Here is a 24,933-nt window from a genome sequence, read left to right as displayed (position 1 = left end):
CCCCTTGCCAGTAAAAAAGACATGTTTAGCACGGTTCACATATGAATGACCAACAATCCAAACACTGCCTGACCGCGTCCTGTGTTCCTGATTATTCACGCTGTGATGCGTCGCCGATGAATCTTGATGATGACCCAAAGCGAGTTCTCCGCCTGCGTCACAGAGCGCAGAAACTGCAAAAACCAGAAAAACAACCTACTGTCAGCAAAGCTCCTGGGTACTTTACAACATGTGTACCCACACATAACGTTTGTAACAATTGGATGACCATCTCCCAATTCTCTTAACACTGTTCACATGCAGACCCCTTGTGGTTGCCTCAGTGGCTGCGCCTATTCTGAAGGAGTGTGTGCCAAATTCCTTTGGGTCAAGGCCCACCCTGGCAATAGTCAATTCCATGACTCTTCTGAACTGGTATTTAGATAAAGGAGTGCCGTCAGCGTGTACTAAGAGTTGCCCACCCAACCATCCACCTCGCTGTTTGATGAAAGTTTCCACATGATGTACCGGGCAGCAAGGATTGGCTCTCGCCCTGTGCAGTACCACAGTCTCCCCCCGCGCCACCTGGTCAGTTTTTGATCTTAAAATTGTCACCCACAATGTGTCTCCCTGTATTGTTATGTTCAGGAACTGAATCCCTCCCTGACTATCCGCCTTAGAGGCTGCAACCAACTCGCTCAGTCTCAAAGCTCCATAGAAGGCTAATGTGAAGGCTGCTTTAAACAATTGTACCTCCCAGTCTGAACTACAGACGTCATGTAATGCAGGCAATAATGCCGTCAAGCTCTCCAAGCCAACAGGTTTCCTCGTGTCAGCGGTACTGCCCTGTAGGCGACCCCAACCCCTCAATCCCTTACGTACCACAAAGCTATTAGTTGGGTCTTTAACTCCCTTTGCCTGTGCGTAGAAGGAAACAGCTGCCCTATGCCTGGTAGCTGTTGCCACTGAGCGACCTTCCTGGTGCAATTTACCCAGGTAATCTGCAAAACTATTCTCCAGAGCCCATTTGGATTCCCAGTCATGCCCCAAGAAAGTACAATATGCACCAAATGCCCCTTCATACGCTGTCCTTGTCTTGGGGGCTAAGCTAGCAGCCACGAGGTCCTGTAATTTGGGGCACCAATCTGCCAGAGTGCTGACGGGAAGTGTGTCGGTGTAGGCTCTGCTGTTGGAAGATGTTCCCTGAATACCTGCATTTTTTGGCGAGAGAGTGCATCAGCTGCATTATTAAGGACACCTGGCACATGTTTTGCCCTGAATATAACATTCAATTTCAAGCATCTCAACACAATCTCCTTCAAGAGGCGGAGTATGAACCTACAGCGTGCCGCTTGTTGATTAATGCACTCCACTACCGTCATATTGTCTGACCAGAATATCACTGATTTGTTGCGCAGATGTTCTGGCCAGACCATCAATGCAACCCATATGGGGAACAGCTCCAGAAACCCAATGTTTGTTGTCAATTCACTGAACACCCATTCATCCTGCCACCTGTGGGGGACCCATTTGTTTCCAAGGATGGCACCAAACCCCACACTTCCAGCAGCATCAGTCCATAAACCTAACTCTGCTGAAGTAGTGGGGGGGCCGGACCACACAACCCCTACCATTGAAGCCCTCCAGGAATGCGATCCATATCAGCATGTCCTGGCGAACCTCAAGTGACAGTCTAGTGCGGTGGTGCTTTTCTCGCAGACCTTTCATAGCCTGCGCAATTGAGCGAGAAAAGGGGCGAGCCATTGGTATCACTCTCAACGCGAAGTTCAACTGGCCCACTGTTTCCTGAAGCTGTTGTAACGAGACCTTCTCTTTGGCCAGGCATGCGCGTAGTGCCGCCTTGAATTTTGTCACCTTCTCATGTGGGAGCCTGAAACAACCTTCCACAGAGTCTATTTCAATGCCCAGGAATTCTAAGCAAGTGGCTGGTCCTACAGTCTTCCCCGGCGCCAGCGGGACCCCAAGAGCCCGCATGAGCATGCAAAATTCCTGCAATGCCCGCGCACACTCCAGAGATCCAGCAGCGCCCAGGAAGAGAAAGTCATCCAGGTAGTGCATGACTTGTTGATGCCCGGTAGCCTGTCTCATGACCCATTCCAAGAAGGAACTGAACGTCTCAAAATAGGCACAAGAGATTGAGCAACCCATAGGCATGCATTTGTCCATGTAATACTTCCCATCAAACTTGAACCCCAGAAAGTGGTGATCCCCCTGATGTACCGGGAGAAGACGAAATGCAGACTCTATGTCAGACTTGGCCATCAATGCCCCTGGATCCAGGTCCCTAAGCAATTCCACCGCTTGATCAAAAGAGGCATATTTTACACTGCATACCATGTCATCTATGGCATCATTCAAGGATGCCCCCTTAGGGGCTGAAAGATTATGAATGAGTCTAAATTCGCCTTTTTTTGGGGGGGGACAACTCCAAATGGGGAGCAGACAAAGTTGAGCACTGGCACCTCATCATAGGGTCCTGCTATCCTACCCAGGCGTAATTCCTTCTCAATTTTTGCAGCCACTACACATGGGTTATGCTTTACAGAGAGTTGGTTCCTGCAATCAGTTTTACCTGTATACCCTCCTGACGGTATCCTGAAACCCTGAGAAAAACCCTCCTGGAGTAATTTAGCCGCTGCGTGATCTGGGTATCTGTTCAGCCAGGGAATCATTGCCATGACATCAATGGGAGTGTGTGAAACTAACCCCCCCTCCTGTGTATTCAGGTTTCCTTCTACCCTGGATCCCTGGTTGCCACCCTTAAATCTGCAGGAAGTCTCGGGGTGAGAGGGATGCCCACACGAGGCACAGGCGTGTTTGAACCTACCAGTGCCCGCTGCCCTAGTGCAAGACCGCTTGTTGAAATCCCAACATACGCCCTTTTTATCCCCCCAACTCCTAGCCTTTCCTGGTACCTCACTCCCTTGTGCCTGCCGAAAGGGCTGTTGGGGCTTGGATGGATATATCTTTTGTGCACCAGTAGCCCCCATCGCTGCTGACCCCCAGTTATCTGATTGTACCATGACAGGGAGTCCACCATATCCCATGTTAATGAGGGGTTGAATTCCTTAGCTTTCCTAAATGAAATGTCATATTCCTTCCACCCGTCCCCCACTTGTTTCTCGCTCCACATGGCAATCCTGCTCTGGTAGCAGGCCATTTCTGCCTGTAAATTGGGTGATTTTTCTGCTGTAATGGCACTGAACACGGAAAAGGCCCTCATCCAGTTAATAAATGTCTCCTCAAATCTGAACTTCACCAATTCTGTTCTCCATTCACTGGGCAACATCCATTCCTTTTGTGACTTGGCATATTCAAGTTCCCTATTATCAATTAGCAAAGAGAACATGTTGACATATTTGCCCGCCCATATCATCTCCTTCACAGCCTGCGAGACATGTTGTGCCAGATTTTCCCTCCTTGAGGGCATAGCACCATCCTCAAGTAATGGCAAAGCCACCTCCTTACCACTGTCACCGCCTTGCGACGTAGCACCATCCTTCTTAGGCGTCTGTTCGGTGGATGAACCTGCTTGGGAAGGAATTGGTGCCAATGGTGCCCCTGTACCTGCCCTGGCCAACTTAATCATCTCCACCAATTTCAAGGCTTCCGCCGAATGATCCTGTGAAGATGGCAACACCCCTCCCAACAGGGTAAAACGGCAGCTATCTGTGATGCCAATTCCACCGGGACAGAGCTAGTCGGTGGTGTAGGGACCCCGACAGGAACGGGGGCAACGATCACGGGGATGACAGGGGCAGTGACCCCGGTTGGTGCCACCGGCGCTGCTGGCGTAACAGGGGCTGGGACCGCTGGTGCAGTTGGGGGCATTAAGGGAGTATGCATAGGTACCACTACTGGCATTCCCTCCCCCTCAGCGGTGTTCTTGAGCACTGTGCCTGTACTTTTCTTGGACTTGCCCCTCTTAGGAGGAGTGACAAAATCACCTCTAGGCTGTGATGGATTAGTAATCCTTCTTGGCCTGCCTTCTGGTCCCGTAGGGCCATCCAACCTCTGATTAATTTCTGTCACACTCCTGCCTAACCATCGCATTCATCCTGCGCAACATGGTCTGCATCATTTGCTCCATGCGGAGACTCTTATTGCCTGCACTCTTATTAACTCGTGGTCCTGGCATTCTAACACAAATACCAAGTGCAATTTACTCCTAGCCTACACCAGTAATTGAGTGCACGTGTGCACTTGTACCTTCTTTTAGATGGGGGATGTGAAGATGGCCGTAAGCACCATGCAACTGTGACCGCAAACACACTAGCTAGCCTTAGCGTGTGGTCAAGTGCCAATCCCTATGTAGGAAGGTCTCAAGCCCGGCGGCCCTCCAGAAGCAATGAAGTGCAGGCCGGCCTCTTTCCCCTTATCACCGATATCCTGCTCGTCCTCTGTCCGATGCCGTCCTCAGCGCCCGCAATCTGTTGACTGCACAGGAGGAAGCACCAGAGGGAAGTTGCACCATAATCAAGCTTCCTAGGGAGAAACAAATGTTAATATCTTGTACAAGCTCCCGTATAAACCCAGTGCAAAGGGGCACCAAGCACACCCCAGCGGGTCTCCAGCCCCTGTAAAACCGAAAAGGGAAAAACAGTGCCTTAATCACTAAACCCCAAGCCTACAACAAGCAGCAATAATTATATCATACCTTTAAAATTTGCTAAATTATATCAAGATCCTTAAAAAAGGCTTTAAGTTAATTGGAACATGTATTGTAAAACTTACAGCACAGCAGCACCTTTAAAAAGCCTTTAGAACAATTAAAAACATGTAATCCCCTATTGGTCTCCCATCCAATGGCTGCCCTGCTGGGTCCTGCTTCGCCCCCAAACAGTAACTTCCCAGTGTTCTGTGCCAAAAACGAATGTTTCAATCTTTGTCTGATTCACAGGGTCTCTCCCCCACGGGCTGCCCTAGTCGACCCTGCTTTGCTTTCCTGATGCAGCTCCTACTCGAGCTCGAGCCTGCCTGCAACCTTGCCGGTACTATGCGATCGCAAACACACAGCCCGAGTCAATCCGAGCAGCGCTATACGTCTTTGCTCCCCACACGTGTTTCAAGAGGCCGAGACTGGCCGAGCACACCGCCGGTTGCCCCGAGCCTCACCGCGACAAAATACCTCGTTCCTGCGACTACAGCGTGCCGCTTGCTCATGAAGCACCGAAAGGGACCTTGACTTCACCGACTCCACGGAGATTAACGAAGCCAGCCACACCGCGGCGGTCCACAGCCACTCGGCGCTGCCCAGGAAGAACAAAGACGACTGGAACTCGCGACGGGCTCACGAAGATCCTGCAAGGGGGGAATAAATAAACAGAAAATTAGAAGCCCCGAGCGTGGGGCGACGAGGTATGCGGGGAGCGAGTCAGGGGCAAAGAGGGCGCCCAGCTCGCTCCCCGGGCCTCTTGTGCAGCTATCTCGCCAGGGGGTCGCCGGCCCAGCCGGCCCGCCCCCTAATCGACCCACCCCCCTACCCCGGAAGCTGTCCAGCCGCTTCCGGGTCACGGGGGAGGCATCAACCTATCGGTGGTGGGGCGCGCCACGCGTGTCATCACCTCGCGACACGCCCCACCATCGAGAGGCCGGAGGAGGGGGGGCGCCGCACCGCCATGTGGGCGGGAGGGCCGAGCGGCCCCCCTTTTCAATTACCCAGGACATTAGGACTACTTACATCCCTAACGCCTCAGCATATCTCCAAAATGACCGGTGCACCAAATCTACTTACAAACTGAGTGCTCCGTATTAACATGCCATTAAAACCTCGACTGAATTTCCGAACATTCACTGCCGTATATTAAACATCACCCATGCACAAACAAAAAGCATGCAATGTGCGGGCGCGCCGCCGAGACCCTGGGCACTGGGGATACTTACTACTCTAATGACCTGAATGAGTCCTGAAAAAATCATACAAAGGTATCAGAGTGCTTTACATGAGCACCAGTTAGGTTACGGGTGGTCACATCCATTGTGTTTGAAACCGTGATTTGCCCAGAATCACGGCATATTGAGTGTCACTGCCAAGACTCAAACCCCCCCACAACAACACCTTACCCAAGCATCCGGGCAAACAGTTTGTTACAACATTATGTGTTGTGACTTGACTGTGGTCGCACCCCAGCGCCACAGTGGAATGTCCCGACGCTCAACGTTCTAAGGTGAGCGCCGCCGGTTCCGAGTCAGTGTCTCCGCTTATTGATTGTGACTACAACATTATGCAAACGCAAAACCTTAGCCATGACATTGTATCACAGAACCAGTTTTAGAACGCCGTGAATAAATTTTAAAATACCTCTCAAACACCCGACTACTGCCTTTCTCCGGTGCAGTGAACCAGCCTACTAACTTGCGTCCTTTTCCACCGACAGTGCTTCGAACACCACCTACTGGGAAATCACTTGAGCACTGTCGTACCACGTGGATGAGCTGGAATGCCAATTTCACTCGCTGTAACTTGGTGCTGGTCTGCCGCCACAGGAACTGCTAGAAAGGACAAAAAAGAGGGTTTCCCTGCCTCTCCCACCGCTTTTATCCTTGCCAGGGGAAAGTAGGGGACCACTTGCGCCCTTTGATGGCGTCAAATGTGGACCACCCACAACACTGTATATTTCCGGCCCCCAACCTGCCCCACCTACTGGAAGCACAGAAACAATACAGACTCCATCCCAGATGCAACTAAGGCCACCACGCCCCTAGTAGCAGGTGGCACTGATCAGCACATCACTATGTCTGACTTTAGCCAGTGCTCTATTCTTTGTATTTCTAAATCCGACCCCCTTCTGCCTTTTTGTCAAACTTCTTTCTTTCTGGTTATAACAGGGACAGCATACTGAAACTTAATTCTGAACTATTTCTTGGTGTTTCAAACAAAAAGTTAAATACGTTTGTTTTCATGCACACTTAAATGAAAATCAATTTTAAGGTATTTTCTGCATGTTTCAGGCATGGCCTGTCCTAGCTGTAATTTCAACATTTGTACTCATTTTCAGGGAGACTTTGATGGTGTTAGCAGACGGTTTGTCATTATAAAAGAGTTATATTGGTGTATGGGGCTGTTTTCATTACAGGTGGCCACATTCCCCCATTCCCCACCACACCAGAACAAACAATAAACTTGTGGCAGATAGGGTTTATCAGATTAACATTTAGGAAGACAGGGTCAGGGATTACACATATACACTCCCAATTTTACATCATTTGTATATACAATTTGTAAACTTTTACCTTCTAGCAGTGTGCACGGTCAAACTTGGAAGTTGATCAGCAGTTCCAAAAGACCATTCAGATACAATAAACATTTTTTGTATCCAATCAGGGCTACCTTTTCAGCCACCAATACACACCTTCCAGTCCCTAATTACATTCATTACTTTAACTTTAAATGTAGAATGACATTGCCAAGCATTTTGAATTGGGTTGGCACGGAGAGTATATCCAGATTTAAAAAGAGTTTCTCTTCTAAAAAGTTGTAGACTCAGGATGTACACAAGTTCCACAGTCTGCAGATCTATATTTTAAGTTACATCCACTTTGCCAAACCTACATGTTTCTGTCAATTTTTACTAATAGGGATGACACAGGGAGAACACGTTGGCATTTGAACACGGTTCCCTAGTCCATAATATGTCTGCTCAGCAGGTTAAGTTACATCCTTTTTCACAAACAATAGACATTTTTGACATTTAAACGAGGCTACTTCAGAAATGTTAGCATATATAACAACTGATTATTTCCCACCCTTCCCAGCCTTTCTAAAACATATTTGAATGTTTAGTTTGGATTTAGGCATCTTCCAGGACTGACACAGCACCACCTCTGCACCAGCGCAGCATCACTTCACTAACAGCGCAGCACTACCTCAGCATCAGAGCAGCACCACCACGTCAGCATCAGTTCAGCACCACAGCATCACTCAGTGTCACCACAACATCACTCAGCACCATCTCTACACCAGTGCAGCATCTCCTCAGCACCATTCAACACCACCACAGCGCCACCTCAGCATCAGCACAGCAGCATCTCCGGATCAGTGCACCACCACCAACACACTACCAACTGAGCACACGTGCAGCCTCACCACAGCATCACCGCAGCACCAACTCAGAACAAGCAATGCACCAACAGTTTAGCAGTAGCACAGCACCACCTCAGCACCAGTGCAGCATCAGCTCAGCACTAGCGCAGCACCAACTCAGCATCACGCAGCAACACCTGAGCACCAGCTCAGCATCACCTAAGCACCACAAAATTATCAATCAGGACCACCTCAACATCACTGATCATCACCTCATTATCACTCAGCATCACCTGAGCACCACCATACCGCAAGCAACACCAGTGAAGCACCATCTCAACATCAGTGCAACACCACCCCTGCATCAGTACAGCACCACCTGAGCACCACCACAGCACCACCTCAATATCAGCACCATGTTAGCATCAACACAGCACCAACTCCTCATCAGTGCACCACCACCATCAGTGCAGCACGACCTAAGCACTTTCTCAGTAGCACCTCTGTAGCAACCCAGCACCAACGGAGCACCACTTCAGTATTAGCACATCACCACCTCAACACAAGTGCAGCATCACCTCAGCACCAGCGCAGCACCAATTCACCATCACTAAGCACTACTTGAACACCAGCACAGCACAATTCCACCACACACTTCCACATCTAACAATTCCAATCTAAGTCAGAAGTTTCCACCCCACACCACATACATCCACTTGACTCCAAAACAAAACAGATAGGTAAAAAACATTGTCATTTACAATGCCAAAAGCTCTAACTCTCGCAACTGCAAAAATTATTGCATTTCTAATGCTTGTTCAGGAAGGTCGAAGATTTCCAAATCCAGCATCTGATTTTTGAAATCTGCTATTATATCTATCTATCTATCTATCTATCTATCTATCTATCTATCTATCTATCTATCTATCTATCTATCTATCTATCTATCTATCTATCTATCTATCTATCTATCTATCTATCTATCTATCTATCTATCTATCTATCTATCTATCTATCTATATATATATATATATATGTATATATATATATATATATAGTTGGCATTTTGCAAATATTCTTAAGTGCTGAACCTTAATTGGTAAAAGACTCTACTGTGATACAATGAAATTGAATTGTTATCAGATATGTCTAAATTTTAATTTGTTGTGCCTAATATGAATATAATGTGTAGCGCGGATTTGATTGTTGCATGTAAAGTTGTAACTCTTCAGTGGCCATGATGCAATGGTTACTATGACAATAATGATGCCGCCACACAGACCAATGAGCACTGTGAAAAGTTTAAAAGCACTCACTTACCTGAATTCTTTGTTGTGAACAAGACGGTTTATTCGTCGAAACGCGTCAACTTTGCACTTGAAAAATAAAACTTGTTCCTGAATGAGATCCCACGGTGTCAGCGCCTGTTTATCATCGGGTAAACACAGGAGTGGAGAGTATATTACGGGACGTGCCGGAATCCCGCACCCTGACCCCCCTCGCTTTGGAGCTCTTCGCCGGCTGGCATGAGCATTTTGGAGAAATCTTCGTAAACGAGGAATGCGAAGCGCCCCCCCAAGCCTGAAACGCAACGGATAGAAGCAGCGCAGACGACCTACACGAACACGGCAACCGGGATCCTTCAGCGTGCTGGAGGGCATCTAAGAGTCCAGGTAAGCCTACGAGTGCGGGTGTCAGCGCATAGCGTATCCGACCAGGTGGCAGCTGGGAGAGGTAGTCCGCTGAGGAGCTTGCCAACAAGACTCAAAGGACAGTGGGTGTCAGGAACGACTGAAAATTATTAAAACAAGTGAAAGATGGCGGAGGAATGGGAACGAGAACGCATGGAAGCAGCACTTGATATTTTTGAGGACATTGATAAGGATACAAACACTGAATCTGGTAGTGGAAAAAGAAATGAAGCATCAAATGGATCTGATGTTAAGACACTATTAAAGGAATACGAAAAATTTCGCAAACAGGAAATATGATGCAATGGTTACTATGACAATAATGATGCCGCCACACAGACCAATGAGTACTGTGAAAAGTTTAAAAGCACTCACTTACCTGAATTCTTTGTTGTGAACAAGACGATTTATTCGTCGAAACGCGTCAACTTTGCACTTGAAAAATAAAACTTGTTCCTAAATGAGATCCCACGGTGTCAGCGCCTGTTTATCATCAGGTAAACACAGGAGTGGAGAGTATATATATATATATATATATATATATATATATATATATTTTGAAGTCCAAGAAAGGTGGCACAACCGGATACTTTTTTTTAAGGATTATTTATTGCACCAACACTCCACCGACGCGTTTCAGCCTCACGGCTTTTCTCACGGTCAGCGAGTCCCTTTTTGCTTTCTCTTTTTATACTAGCCCACATAAGCCCCAAAGTGGCATTGTGGGATATGTAGTTTTGAAGCAAACATAATTAAAAACATAATAATAGTAGAAAAAGGACTAGTGCGTTCTGTTTACAAAAGTATAGTACTTAACGTCCACAATATAATTCCACTTGAGGGTGAATTATGCTCCATTGATTGCATGTGAGTATAACTCATATTTCGATTTTACAGTCTTTTGAGGTGTCGGGTATAGTACCCTATCGCATATTTAGGTTACATTGCAGTTAATGTTCACTCTAGATGTATGTGGAGATCTTCCCCAAAGTTCATTCCTCGCGGCTGTTTCGTGCGGAATCGAATGATCAAACGAGATTCCATTTGTCGAAGGAGGCGCACTGTGTCTCCCCCTCTTTCAGATTTGTTCAACATTTTCAGTCCATAGAAAGTCATGGCTCGCCAATCCCCATTTTGGCATGTGCTCAAATGTTTAGCGGTGGCATACAGCATGTTTGAGTTCTTGACAGCTCGGATATGTTCCAAAATTCTCTTCTTTAGCATGCATGTGGTCGATCCTATATATTGCATGCCACATTTGCATTCAACCACATACACCACGTTTTTTGATGTGCAAGTGATGTATTGATTTATCGGCATGTATTTGCCATCAGGTTCCAACACCATCTTCATTTTTTTGCCTATTTTACATGCTTTGCATGTTGTGCAGGGTTTGAAGCCTATGTTCTGATCAGTCCACCATTTGGGTTGTTCTTTGCTCTGAAAGTGGCTCTTGACTAATAGGTTTTGAAGAGATGTGTTCTTCTTGTATGTGATGGAGGGGAACTTCCCCGCTAATGGTCAAGCATGCCAAAATGGACATCGACGATGTTACGGTCAAAATCAAAGAACTTGAAGAAACTCTTGCAAAAGTTACCAAACAGGATGAAATCATCAAATTCAGACAGGAAATGGAAATAAGGCTGGACGCTTATGAAATTGAAATACAGGAACGTAAAGAGCGAAAGTTCAAAAGGGATGAAATGGATTATTTACATGGGCGAATCCTTACTTTCGCGAGACGCTACGACAATTTAAAGAAAAATCTCCCTCCAAACACACAACCATCCAGTGGAAGTGAATCTGACGCAAGCCTAATTGAAGTTACAGGGGAACAGTCAAAAAACTTCAACATTTTAGAGGAGGTGAAAATGGTGAATCTAGAAAAAAGTATCGCCAGAGGACGCGGAGGCAGGATGCCCTTCCAGAGAAGGGGAAGAGGCAGAGGTATGCAAAACCAACCAAGTCCCTCACCAGCACCAGAAAAACCCGCAGGACCAAGCAGCGAAAAAAGGCAATACCCCCTGAGAAACAGGAAGTAAATAACCTAATCGTGAATCTATCACAATATCATCCAACAGAGGAAGAACAGAATGTCTTAAATAAAGGCCTATCGTTTTGCCCAGAAGCCCATTTCGATTACCCTCAAACTAAGATTGACTTGTACAAGTTTGTGAGAAAACTGAAATTGGCCAAAATTCATGCAAACAAAGCTGTCCGGGATGACACACAAGTAACAACAGAAATGACGACGGAGGAATGTACAACGACTATTGAACAATTACCTGACCTAAGAGAAACATTTGAAACCATGTTTAATCCTGATGGAAACACAGTAACAGACTCACAAATGCTACAGCAATTGAACATCCAAACGAACTTAAGTAAAAATACTGGATTGAAAAAGAAATCTCGTTTCTGCCCAGTCTTATCACCTGGTAATAAGATTGATTTATTTGCAGATGCCATGTCTGAAGAAATTGACAAATTGATCAAAGTAAAGGATAAAAAACGACAAAATCTGTCATTCAAAGAAAGAAAAGCCATACAAAACCTGATGAGCAATGCTACTATAACAATAAAACCCGCCGATAAGGGGGGGAATATTGTTATCCAGGATACGAGTGATTATATTCTGGAGGCGGAACGACAGCTGAATATATCCCAACACTACAGCAAATTGAATACCAATCCAGTATTAAAAATGACGTCTGACTTGCACGCACAACTGAAAACTTGGCACATCAAAGGATTGATAAATGAGGAGGAGTTGAAATATATGACCACGGAATTTCCCATCACTCCGTGTGTCTACTTCTTACCTAAAATTCACAAAACGCTTATCAATCCGCCAGGGAGACCGATCGTCTCTTCCTGTGATTCACTGTATGAGAAGGTCTCAAGGTACGTTGACACTTTCCTCGCACCTATCGCACAAAGTATGCCATCATATCTAAAAGACACTGGAGACTTTTTAAGAATTATAATGGACACTTCATGGAACCCAGGGTATCTTTTAGTGACTATTGACGTTGTGTCATTATACACGTCCATACGGCATGATGTAGGCTTAAAAGCGTGCAAATATTTTTTGGAACAGCGAAGTATAAAAGAATTGGAACACACGAAGATGTTGTTACAAATGATACAATTATGTCTCACTAATAACGTGTTTCTCTTTAACAACAACCTGTACAAACAAGAGTGTGGCACAGCCATGGGCATTTCATTTTCTCCCAATTATGCAAACATCACCATGGGATATTGGGAGAAAATGATAGCATGGAACAATACTGACCCAGAAGAAACAGATCGTATAGTGTTATGGGTCAGATACATCGATGACCTGTTTCTAATCTGGAATGGAACTGATGAACAATTTAGAAAATTCTTTACCAAACTGAACCAGAACGAAATGGGTCTCCAATTCACATGCTCAACCAACAAAAAGGAAATAGACTTCCTGGACACCAAAGTCTATATCTTGAATGACAAATTGGAAACCACACTGTTTAGGAAGAAAACAGCAACGAACAGCATTCTCCATGGGAGTAGTTTCCATCCTAAGCCACTGCTAAAAAGCATTCCATACGGTGAGTTTATACGACTCAAAAGAAACTGTTCCAACCCAGAAGATGCCGAAAAGAAAATTCTCGAAAGTAAAAGGAGATTCCTGTCCAGAGGATACAAGGATTATGTCCTGAAAGACTGCAAAAAGAAAGTGGATAAAATCAGCAGAGTGGAAACGTTAGTAGAAAAACAAAAACCCCAACAAGAAAAAGATCCACCAAGATTCATTACGACATATAGCAAAGAAAGCGAGTTAATTGCCAAAAAAATGAAGAAATATTGGCACCTGATAAACAGCGATCCAGATGTGGGGCCATTAGCGGGGAAGTTCCCCTCCATCACATACAAGAAGAACACATCTCTTCAAAACCTATTAGTCAAGAGCCACTTTCAGAGCAAAGAACAACCCAAATGGTGGACTGATCAGAACATAGGCTTCAAACCCTGCACAACATGCAAAGCATGTAAAATAGGCAAAAAAATGAAGATGGTGTTGGAACCTGATGGCAAATACATGCCGATAAATCAATACATCACTTGCACATCAAAAAACGTGGTGTATGTGGTTGAATGCAAATGTGGCATGCAATATATAGGATCGACCACATGCATGCTAAAGAAGAGAATTTTGGAACATATCCGAGCTGTCAAGAACTCAAACATGCTGTATGCCACCGCTAAACATTTGAGCACATGCCAAAATGGGGATTGGCGAGCCATGACTTTCTATGGACTGAAAATGTTGAACAAATCTGAAAGAGGGGGAGACACAGTGCGCCTCCTTCGACAAATGGAATCTCGTTTGATCATTCGATTCCGCACGAAACAGCCGCGAGGAATGAACTTTGGGGAAGATCTCCACATACATCTAGAGTGAACATTAACTGCAATGTAACCTAAATATGCGATAGGGTACTATACCCGACACCTCAAAAGACTGTAAAATCGAAATATGAGTTATACTCACATGCAATCAATGGAGCATAATTCACCCTCAAGTGGAATTATATTGTGGACGTTAAGTACTATACTTTTGTAAACAGAACGCACTAGTCCTTTTTCTACTATTATTATGTTTTTAATTATGTTTGCTTCAAAACTACATATCCCACAATGCCACTTTGGGGCTTATGTGGGCTAGTATAAAAAGAGAAAGCAAAAAGGGACTCGCTGACCGTGAGAAAAGCCGTGAGGCTGAAACGCGTCGGTGGAGTGTTGGTGCAATAAATAATCCTTAAAAAAAAGTATCCGGTTGTGCCGCCTTTCTTGGACTTCAAATTAAAATTGGGGCTTTGATCCAGCCCTTGGGTCGAGCACACACTGTCGAGCGCGCTCATGCTTGGAAGGATCGTTTTGTTTCTAATATATATATATATATATATATATATATATATATATATATATATATAAAATATTTAGTTCATACTTAATCTGAGACCCTTTTGGGCAACCCCACATGGTTCTGGGGGTTAAGGTAGGTTCACCCTGCCCTCTTATGCCATGTATCTAATTATTTTTCTGAAAACAGGGCTCAGTGCACCATGTTGGTTAATGGAGGCCATACCAAAACTGTTTCTGTGATGACCTATCAATCAGAATGTGGTGCATTCACCCATCTGGATTTCCTAATCGGAAAAGGAAAATTATATAAAAAGTCCCCTAGTCCAGTGGGGTGCCAAGAACCCTTTTCCATTTAAATGTATTTGTGAATCCTGCCTGAATTTGTGAATCTGGTGTGGATCCATAAATATCCTTAAATATGACCTCTTTATAACTAGACCTGATCACTTTTTAATTACTTGAAAACTGCAAAACAGATTTACATATACCAAGCAAAGAACTTTCCTTGAGTAAAGTTGTATTTACATACCAAGTTTAATGTATTATTCAGCTGCTTTCCTTATATTTAAATCCACAAAATTCCTAAAGTGGGTGCACATTTTTTTCCAAACGTTTCAAGAGTGTCATAATTATTAAGAATATATAACATTTAATTTCTATAGAAACTCTGACCTGTATAGTATAAATAAGTATTTGATTCAGCCACACTTTACATTGAAAATGCATTGTTAGTTTTGCCTTTAATTTTTGCCCGTAGGGTTAGGTCTGCATTATATTTGGCAACAGCATAGCATACATGTGTAGTCAATTTTCATGAATTTCCATGGACTGAGAATAAAATTAAGAGGTAGTGCATAATATGTTTGTGTTTTCCATTTCAGCAGGCATCGATAAATGTGCTGGAGCCTGCAGCAAAGACAGACAAACTGATTACATTATATAAGTAAGTCGAAGTTTATTCAAAAAGCATACGTATACTGACTTTGCGTATATCTGTTCAGTATTTATGGAGCATTGAGAAAAGATGCCTGGTGGGCTTTAAAGGGTTAACACTTTAGTATTATCTGTCATTTAAAACCACAGTTCTAAAACTCATGATTCCTTTGAGGCTCATATTAAATTTTTTACAAAAGTGATTGACTGGATGTCCACTGGTAGCCTTCCTGTCTCAGGGTCTGCCTTCTGCTGTTTGCCCTCTGACTGTGCGGGCTATGCTTCTCTTCCAAATATAGGTTTCCCCTTGGACACTTTGAAACAATGCGACCCCTAAGGTATACTCTGAGAGGGCCTTGAACTCTCCACTAGTCAATATGCCAGGACAAAACTGCCTCATGTTTATTCTCTTTTTCTTTCTCTATATAGTATATAGTCTATTCACCACCGGGAGGGAAGGGGGGTTTGGGGGGTTGTTTTCTTTAAATTAGCATTACTCATTTCGAGAGGGGGGTGTGGAAGGACCTGGGATCTTATGAAGCTGACCCATCATAGCTGAATGTTTTGCAACCCTGGAGCCTGCGTGCCCTCGGGTAGCTTTTGATGTCATCAACCTTTTTGTTATGCTCTGTTTGATGCTCAATAAAAACAGTGATTGACTGATTAAGGGGGGCATTTTGTTTCAAAGCAATATTTTCCAACTAATGAAAAATAAGTTCCTCAGAAATGGTAGGCACCATAAGTGGAAACGACCCAAGGTAAGTGCTGTGGGGCACTCAAACATGTGGAAGAAATAAAAATAAAACGAGTTTCCTAAGGTAGAATCACAATTTTTCTCAAAATCGTGATTACTCATCCTCCATTTTGTAATCAGAAATACTTTACCATATGTATACAAAATCATGATTTGCTTAACCATTGTGAATTTTTATCAAATTATTTGAAAAAAAGGGAACAAAATCCCCTCTGTGCAAGGTAAAGTCTGTTTACAGCCATGTTTGGCACCTGGTGGGGAAAGGGGTTGCATGTAGGCCCTTGTCTTACACCAGGACCCACAACCAACCCTTACTGTGCTTAGTGAAAGGTTTACTTCAAATCTACCAATCCCACTAGATGCTAAAGTTTGATGAAAAAAAAATCGAAAGGAGTTGGAGGCTGCCTGTCTTGACATTGGGCTGAAGTTCCACACCTAAAGCACTCACAGCTTTTCTGCCTCTGAGGGCCATATTGCATTAATTGCCCAAGATACTCAATGGGTATATTTGCCAGCAGCTTGCAACACCACGCTGTGCTTTCTTTGCATCTGCGCCATATTACACATTGGTGCAGGGACAAAAAACCTTTTGGACGTGCACTGACTGTGTGGCATATAGATGTGGTGCACATTCAATGCTCTTCCAACGGTGCCCGTTTGGAAATGGCTAGGGGTTCCTAGAGCAGACATGACCCTCTTCAAAGAGAGCCCAGTTGGCCACAGTGAAATATTGTGCTACGGTTTGAGCCTGTAGCCCTATCTTTCACTAGTGCGTTCTCCTCAGTGCAGAAGCAAACTGTCATATTTCACACCTGTACTGAGGACAGCATTTGTTCTTGTAGTAGTTGTGTGCATTGTCCCACTCTGCACAAGGTTCACCTATTGAAGTGTGCAACATGAGGAAAACTGGGAGAATGCTTCCAATACTTAAATATGGCACTGAATTTCATTTTTTTTTCAAAACATGCAATGAGACTAGCTTATCCTGGCATTAGTCTTCATACCCCCACCCCTGAAACAGTCTTTCTGCAACATGGAGACCTTGACCCAAAAATAATGTGAAGTTTTGACATTTAGATCAGCATAGATAGGGTAAACATCCCCATTCTGTCTCCCATGAGTGGATGAATTACTAGCTACTGCCTGTGGGTAGGACCCAATGCCAATCTTGATTGCTCCATGATGAACTTTGGACTCTTTCCTGTGGTGGGTGATTGGCCAAACCTCACAAGCATTATACTGTTTAAACTGGGGGTAAGAGTGGGAATGCTAGATGGTAGGACATTTGAGGATCCCTCAGAATCTAGAAAGTTTTCTGTAATTTTGCCAAGTTTGATGCTTGCAGGGCATTTTTGGTAAGAAATGTTGCAGGATCCACATAAGCGACACCACCCTAGACACCCTATGTTTCAGGCATTGGTAGGTTTGCTTGGTGCTGGATGATCAGGGGCCCAGATACTGAAACAACTCACATCGCTAGAAAGGCTGAAATTCCAATAAAAAATCTTGATATTGCTACGTTGCATAGAGTGGCCTTTTCTTTTGTGGGTGATTGGCCAAGCCACACAATGAGGGCACCAGTTATATCGGAGAAGTGTTTTAAACATGGAGTTCGACAATGACGTATCTGAATTATATATAGCATGGGCCGGTGTTAGAATGACCAGAGTGTAGACTTCAATGTTGTATTCCATTCATGAAAGTGTTTTGGAATTTTATGGTAATGGAGTTACCAACTGTCATTTTAAGATGGATACCATGGATGTATGCACATCTGTTGAGGCCATCTTTGAATGCATTTTGGTTAATTTTCTTAATTCTCATTCAGGAAGGCTGCAATGGAGTTTCATGCAACCATGGTGCCACCCCCAACGCTCTTAAAGCATAACCATTTGTCAGTGCCCGAAGCACATGTGGACATGCGCACATAGGACCGCATCTTAACATTTCGTGATTTTGTTTTTAAGATGGTTGCCTGTAAATAGCATGGTCGGTGGCAAAAAGTGATAAAAGGTGTACAAAAAAGAATGGGACTGGAAGGGAAGAGAACACTAAGTTAGTGGGAGAAGGAGGAAGATAGAAGCAGGAGAGGGAGAGGGAGAGAAAACAGTCCCCCCAAGGTGGGGCAAAGCAAGGAATGACATAATCAGTGGAAAGATACAGCATTCAATCGCGCACTGTAGGACAGAAATACTCCTGGGTGGGACAACCATTAGACTAGCCAAAAAAGCCATTGAATTAGGATGTACGCATGTCATAGAGAAAACAAAGCTATCGAGTCATAAGCAAGAGACTCACCCAAAGTTGATTCTAAATATATGCAATATATTGGCAATAATATAACAATGTAACAGACAGCTAAAGCTTTTAGAAGACGATACCCAAATAGGACAGCTTATACCACCATGCAGAGTAGCTGGAAACATTCATGCTACACTGAAAGCCCATTCAAGGCAACTGAGGCCTGGCATCATTTGCCAGCCACCTCCATCCTTTACTCTGAGTATATATGTATGAATTGGTATTTAGCTAGGAAGCAACAGAGAGTTTTACATTAAACAGTTTAGGGTGTTGGAAGACGATCAACAGATCATGTACGTAAAATGGTATTACACAAATACATTTCAAATTTTTAGGCACAGAACGATAAAGTGATTTGCTCAGAATCACAAAATGTTGAGTCTAGTGCCACAGTTGGACTCCGAACCAGGGCCTCCAGGTTTAAAAGTTGGAAGTTCCTGCCCTAAGCCATATCTCCTCACTCCTGAGAGCTTTATCCTGCCCAGTAAATTTCAACACCTGTTACATTGCAAGGCTTCTTGGCCACTCTGATGCCCAGCCCATTTCTATGCTTTCACACTGTCCTCAGCACTGAGCACTTGTTCCTCACTTCAAACACTATTACCTTTGGCTCTCCGAAGCATTTGCTGCCTGGTGACCATGGAAAGACTGCCACAATAACCAATAAGGACCAATAACCTGCTGGCATTTAGGAAACTTCTAAAAACCCACTTATTTGGTACATCTTGCTAGCACGAAATTTCTGTATCCTTCAGTCTCAGACAAAGCGCTGCGAGGCCTCAGGGCAGTTTATGCGCTATATAAATGCAATTTTTCATTTCATTTCATTTTCACAATAATGTCCTGTTCCAGCATAACCCAATAATTGGCTATCATAGCGCATTAAAATTCCATTAGATTTAGGCTGAGAAGGCTTTAAATATGCTCAGCGAATCGGACAAAATCAGGAAACATCACCTTCCCTCATCAAGGCCAAAGTTTCCCAAAGATACTTGTGTAATCACCCTTTGCTGGGTTAAACCTCTCGTGTTTCACTGACCCTAAATGACAAAGTTGACTGCACTCACTAAACAAATTATGAACTTCCATGGGGGATTCCTTTCTGTGGAAGATGGAACAAATTCCGAACTAACAGAGCAGTGGCAGTAATTGACAAACATACCATTAATGGCCTGAATTCACAAAGATAATGGATGAAGAACAGCCGTCTGAAGCTGAACTCTGAAAAAGAGGAGGTCCTCATCATTGCCCCCACCCCCTCAGCTTGGGATGACTCCTGGTGGCAGATCGCACTGGGAGCAGCGCCAACACCCACCGACCATGCACGCAACCTGGGGTTTATCCTCGACTTAACACTCTCCATGGCTAAGCAAGTCAACGCCATCTCATCATCCTGCTTCAACACCCTCCGCATGCTCCGCAAGATCTACAGGTGGCACCCCACCAAAACAAGAAGAACGGTCACCCAGGCCCTCGTCAGCAGCAGGCTCTACGCAGGAGCCTCAACCAAACTCCTAAAACAACTACAGCACATACAGAACGCCTCTGCACGCCTGATCCTCAACATCCCTCGCCACAGCCACATCACACCCCACCTAAGAGACCTGCACTGGCTTCCCGTCAACAAGAGGATCACCATCAAGCTCCTCACCCACGCACACAAGGCACTCCATAACTCTGGACCAGCATCCAACAGCTCTGCAGACCTCACCCTCGCCACCATCCCCCGCATCCACAGAGCAACCACCATCAGCGGATCGTCTCCCACCTTGCTGCCAAGACCTGGAACACCCTACCCATCATCCTACGACAGACCTAGGACTTACCAACCTTCAGGAGGCTTCTCAAGAACTGGCTATTCGAGCAGTAGCAGCACCCCTCCCGCAAGCGCCTTGAGACCCTGGTGAGTAGTGTACTCTACAAATTTCTTGATTGATTGATTGATTTTTGATGAAGTCTACACTTTTGTGTAACTTTACTACTTTTCTATATTCACAAGCTACACGTTTGTAGTATCTTACTCTTTTGTAGTAACTTACACTTTTGTAGTAAATCCATCCCTACAAATGGCCAACCACTGGTACTACACACCCTATCATGGAAAAATATTGGATGTAGTTACTTTCTATAAAAGTGTAAGTTACTACAAAAGTGTCAGTTACCAAAAAAGGGCAGTTCGTGAATATCGAAAAGTAGTGAACTTGCTCAAAAGTGTTCATTTCTACAAAAGTGCAGTGTATGAATAACACTTTATTGTAAGTTTTGTACTACTGTAGTATTATGAAGTGTACTTCAAAGGGTGTTTTTTGAATCAGGTCCCCTCTCTCTCTCTCTCTCTCTCTCTTCCAACTGGGCGAACCACTTGCCCTTTTAATAAATAATGTGATTTAGATTGTCCTTAATGCTGTCCTTCTCTTGGGAGTTTAGTAGCTGAAGTTATTATGCTATTTTTCAATTTACAGCACCAAATAGCTCTGTGAACACACACTCCTACATTAAGATAACACAACATAACAATTGGAAAAGGCCAAAATCAGACTGGTGGTTGGTACAACAGAGCAATATGTTTATCAACTGTGCTAATGCCCATGGGAAAATGCTAACTATGTTACTCCGGCTTCTGAATTCCTACCAGCAGTAGAGCATGAAACAGGACTGATCTTCCCAAAATGAGTTAGATCTTCTGAAGTGGTGGTGTCTGATGCCCTTCTTTAATACACTGGTGCCCCGGTTCTGGAAAGTGGGAAAAGCTTCTAGTCTGTGGCTTTGAAGTCCCTGGAATTCCCTGCATCCCAGCCCTGGCTCAAATCAGGCTAAAGTGACAATGCAGCATTGTTAAGCCTGTTCTGTGGAGAAAGGACACAGCCTATTCAGGTGTAAATGAGGCTAGGGTCAGCTCCTCCCTCCCATCCCACCAATGATTGCCCATCCAGTCAAATGTAAGATCCAATTGTATGTGGCTATCCAAGAGGATTAGACAAAGTCCAATTGAATCCCAGAAGATGTACATTGTACAGAAGAATGCCACAAAGATGTGCTTAACTGTCAGGAAACACAGGGACGTATTGGACGTTCTAGTTACTTCATGTTAACTGAAAAATAAGATGTAGTGCTCTCTGCACCTTCCATAATGTGCTGTGAGATACACGCGGACATACCCCTTGGTTCCCTCCAGTCAATGCTGCAGAATCCTGCTGAAAAAGGTTCAGAAGGAGGAGACTTTGAAGATAGACCCTCACAGCATTGGGCCTGCTGCTTGAAGTGAGTTTACCCTATCCAAATAATGTCAACTGACTCATCTCTTCAAGAAGGACTGCAAGACCTTTCTTTTCAAGAAACTATTCCGCTGACTGCAGGGGTTGCCTTTTATAATACCTACCTGGACGTTCTTTCACTGGCCGCACTGGGTGTGTTTTCTGCCTGCTGCTCCTGCTGGCATTTCCCCCTGCTCCCGCCGCCAATCTCGAATATAAATACGAGTTATAATTAATAAGTAGTTGCAAATGCAAGAATCTATTTCCTCTTCTGAGAGTGCTAGATCTGTGTCAATTGAATACCCATTCATTGGTGCTCACCAATATCCACAATCTTTTCTATGTTCACTAACCTGCTCTTACCAACGCACCTTTATCAACGTGCCCTACAATGACTAGATGCTGCATTACTTGTATCTATAAGCAAAATAACAACATATAATGTGGCTGGTGGGATTGACTCTGTTAGAAATGGGATTTCTGGTTGGCCAAGGCTTGAGCCAAAACCAGGCAGAAACCACCACTCTAGTCAGGGCAAGGGAGTTACCCGCTGAAGATAAACCCTGCTCACCCCCTTGTAGCTTGGCACAAGCAGTCAGGCTTATCCCGTTGGCGATGTGTAAAGTGTTGGCGTAACACACTCACACGGCAGCAACACACTAGGCACACCACAAAGGAGACTCCATACAAGGTTATATAAAAATAGCCTTTGTATTATCCAAAACACCTTAGAAGAGTAATCACACAATATACACTGTGCCAACTGGCACTAGGCAGTATTTACAGCGGATTATGTACACATGACAGGGCCAATCGGGCCACTGTCAGAACCATTCGAAATGCACGTAGTAAATGTAAAACACAACCAGTAACTACTAGTGGAATAAGGAACTTAACATTATATCCTGCAACATAAAACTGAGGATGCACAAATCACCTCGCGCATGAATCACATTAGGCATAAAACTACATTAGGCCCAAACCTCATTAGCATACCACATTATGCAATAGGCATCACAGTAGGCATCACAAGCATAAATACATTATGCAACATCTGTAAGCATGAGCACCATCACATAAACACATTGGGTATCACATAAGGTCCTTGCGCCCTACCAATACTCAACTGACCCCCTGGCCAACTGGCCTTCCAATGGGGCTCAAATGCCCTAGCCCAGAAATGTTGGGGCGTAGGTAGGGATATTCAATTAGCCCTCTGGCTGCCAATGGGGCGGGGGGTGCTTCTCACCCCCCTATTCCTCATAAAGTAACAGAATGCCCCAAAACGTTGCAGCTGCCTGTGCTCGTGCAGGGCAGCTGGGAATCTGGCACTACAGTGCCTTTGGGGCTCAACACCAATTTGCCCCCCTAGGAAAATGGGCACTGGCACTACATGTGCCGTAGAAGCCCCACTCTGGGACTCCTAAAATACTTGGCCCCCATGTTACAGCTGCCCACTGTCAGGTGGGGCAGCTGTGTATTGAACACAAATGCAGGCACCAACCGTGCTTTGGGATGTCCCAATCTGGGGCTATAATAAAAACAAAGGCCCCTCTGTTGCAGCTGCCCGCTTTTGTGCAGCGCAGCTGAGTTGAGCAACCCGGGCACTGGCACTAATGGTGCCTCTGGAACATCGGACAAGGATCTTAGGTCAGCCCCCACTCACCGGGGCTTCTCGGGATGCTCTCTGCACTTGTCGTGGCAGGGGAGGATGGATCATGCAGCAAAGGGAGCCCCGAGGCTCCGACTCCCCCTTACTTCTGTCCACTTCACCCAGTCCCTCTCCCAGGGTCACAGGACTTCGGTAGACACGCCTGACTTCCTGTCCCAGCCGGACCTCGGGTGAAGCTCTGCCCACGTCCAAGCAAGGCTGCCTGGCTTCCACGCCGTGTGTGCGGCGCTTCTCCTCGGGCCGCAGCTGTTATTTCTTTTCAGATGTTGGCAATGCGGGGTAGGCTCCCGCTTTAAAATAAAGGCAATTGTGGGGGGCACCTGCCAGCGAAGCACAGATGCTGTGTGGGCTCCTGCTAAAAAGAGGGAAAAAAAACAATGCAGCATAAATGCGGGGTGGGTACCCGCTCGTAAAATGTCCATAAAGTGGGGTGACCACCCACTAGAGAACACAAATGTGGGATGGACACCCGCAAAAGCAGAGGCAAACGCGGGGTTGGCTCCCACTCAATCAGCAGCGCAAGGGGGGGATCCATACGCTCGGGATTCCCTCGGCAGTCACTTCTGCAACAGTGTGTTGCCAGTAAAATGCTCCTTTCAGCAACAAGGGATAAAAGCGCTTTTCAAACTAACATTAAAGCGCTCACAAGCATTGAAGCCCAAAGTCCAGGAGGGGAGGGCAAAGGCTGGGCTCAAGCAGGCCAGCACACAGAGCCCTCCACCAGTTAGGCAGTCCCTCGTGACGGTTCCTCCTGGAGCCCAGCAGCAGGAGCAGGCCCCCCAAGTCAGGAACAGCACCACATCATGGGGTCAGAGCCCCTACATTTATCGGACATTTTCCTTTGTCTGTAGAGCACAGGGCTTGGGGAACCAGCAAAAACTGGTTCAGGGGGGAATTGGAGCACTTTGTTTACAAGGTTCCTCTTACCCTTTGACAGGTGGGGGCTCGTCATCAGACACACCACAGGGGGGTGAAACCAGCATTCACTAGGGCAGGCACACTCTTATTCAGGGACCAGGGACTTCTCCTCCCACTACTCAAAATGTAGATGTCCCATTCAGCCTAGAGCTGACTCACTCTGCCCCTCCTGGAGCCACCGACACCTCATCAGCCCCTGTTACTCAAAGGCCAGACATGCAATTCACATCAGGCAGGCAGACACAAAGCACACAGAAATGCCAACTTCTAAAAGTGGCATTTCTAAAATAACCACAATAAATCTGCGCACACCATTGAGCAGCATTTATAAATTCCATTTCATACATACCAGACTTGACCATGCTGGCCTCTCATATCAGTATTTACCACTGACCCACATTAATCAGGGAATCCCCATGCATTCCTATGGGAGGGCAGGCCAATCTCCTTAAATGTAACCCAGAGTGCACACACTT

The 24,933-nt window shown here is 45.2% G+C and overlaps 1 long non-coding RNA gene across 1 annotated transcript in view; it reads left to right on the top strand.

The window, feature by feature from the left end:
- The window catches only part of LOC144825261 (uncharacterized), a 131,187-nt gene that overhangs the window by 36,641 nt on the left and 69,613 nt on the right, over positions 1-24,933 (top strand). The window contains exon 2 of the long non-coding RNA XR_013609360.1: positions 15,507-15,568. This is a non-coding gene — a long non-coding RNA (uncharacterized LOC144825261). The remainder of the gene's footprint in view (positions 1-15,506; positions 15,569-24,933) is intronic.

The sequence above is a fragment of the Lissotriton helveticus genome, chromosome 3_1 (assembly GCF_964261635.1).
Source record: "Lissotriton helveticus chromosome 3_1, aLisHel1.1, whole genome shotgun sequence".
Classification (NCBI taxonomy): domain Eukaryota; kingdom Metazoa; phylum Chordata; class Amphibia; order Caudata; family Salamandridae; genus Lissotriton; species Lissotriton helveticus.
Note: the sequence above shows the minus strand (reverse complement) of the source record. Positions and strands in the feature narration are given on the sequence as shown.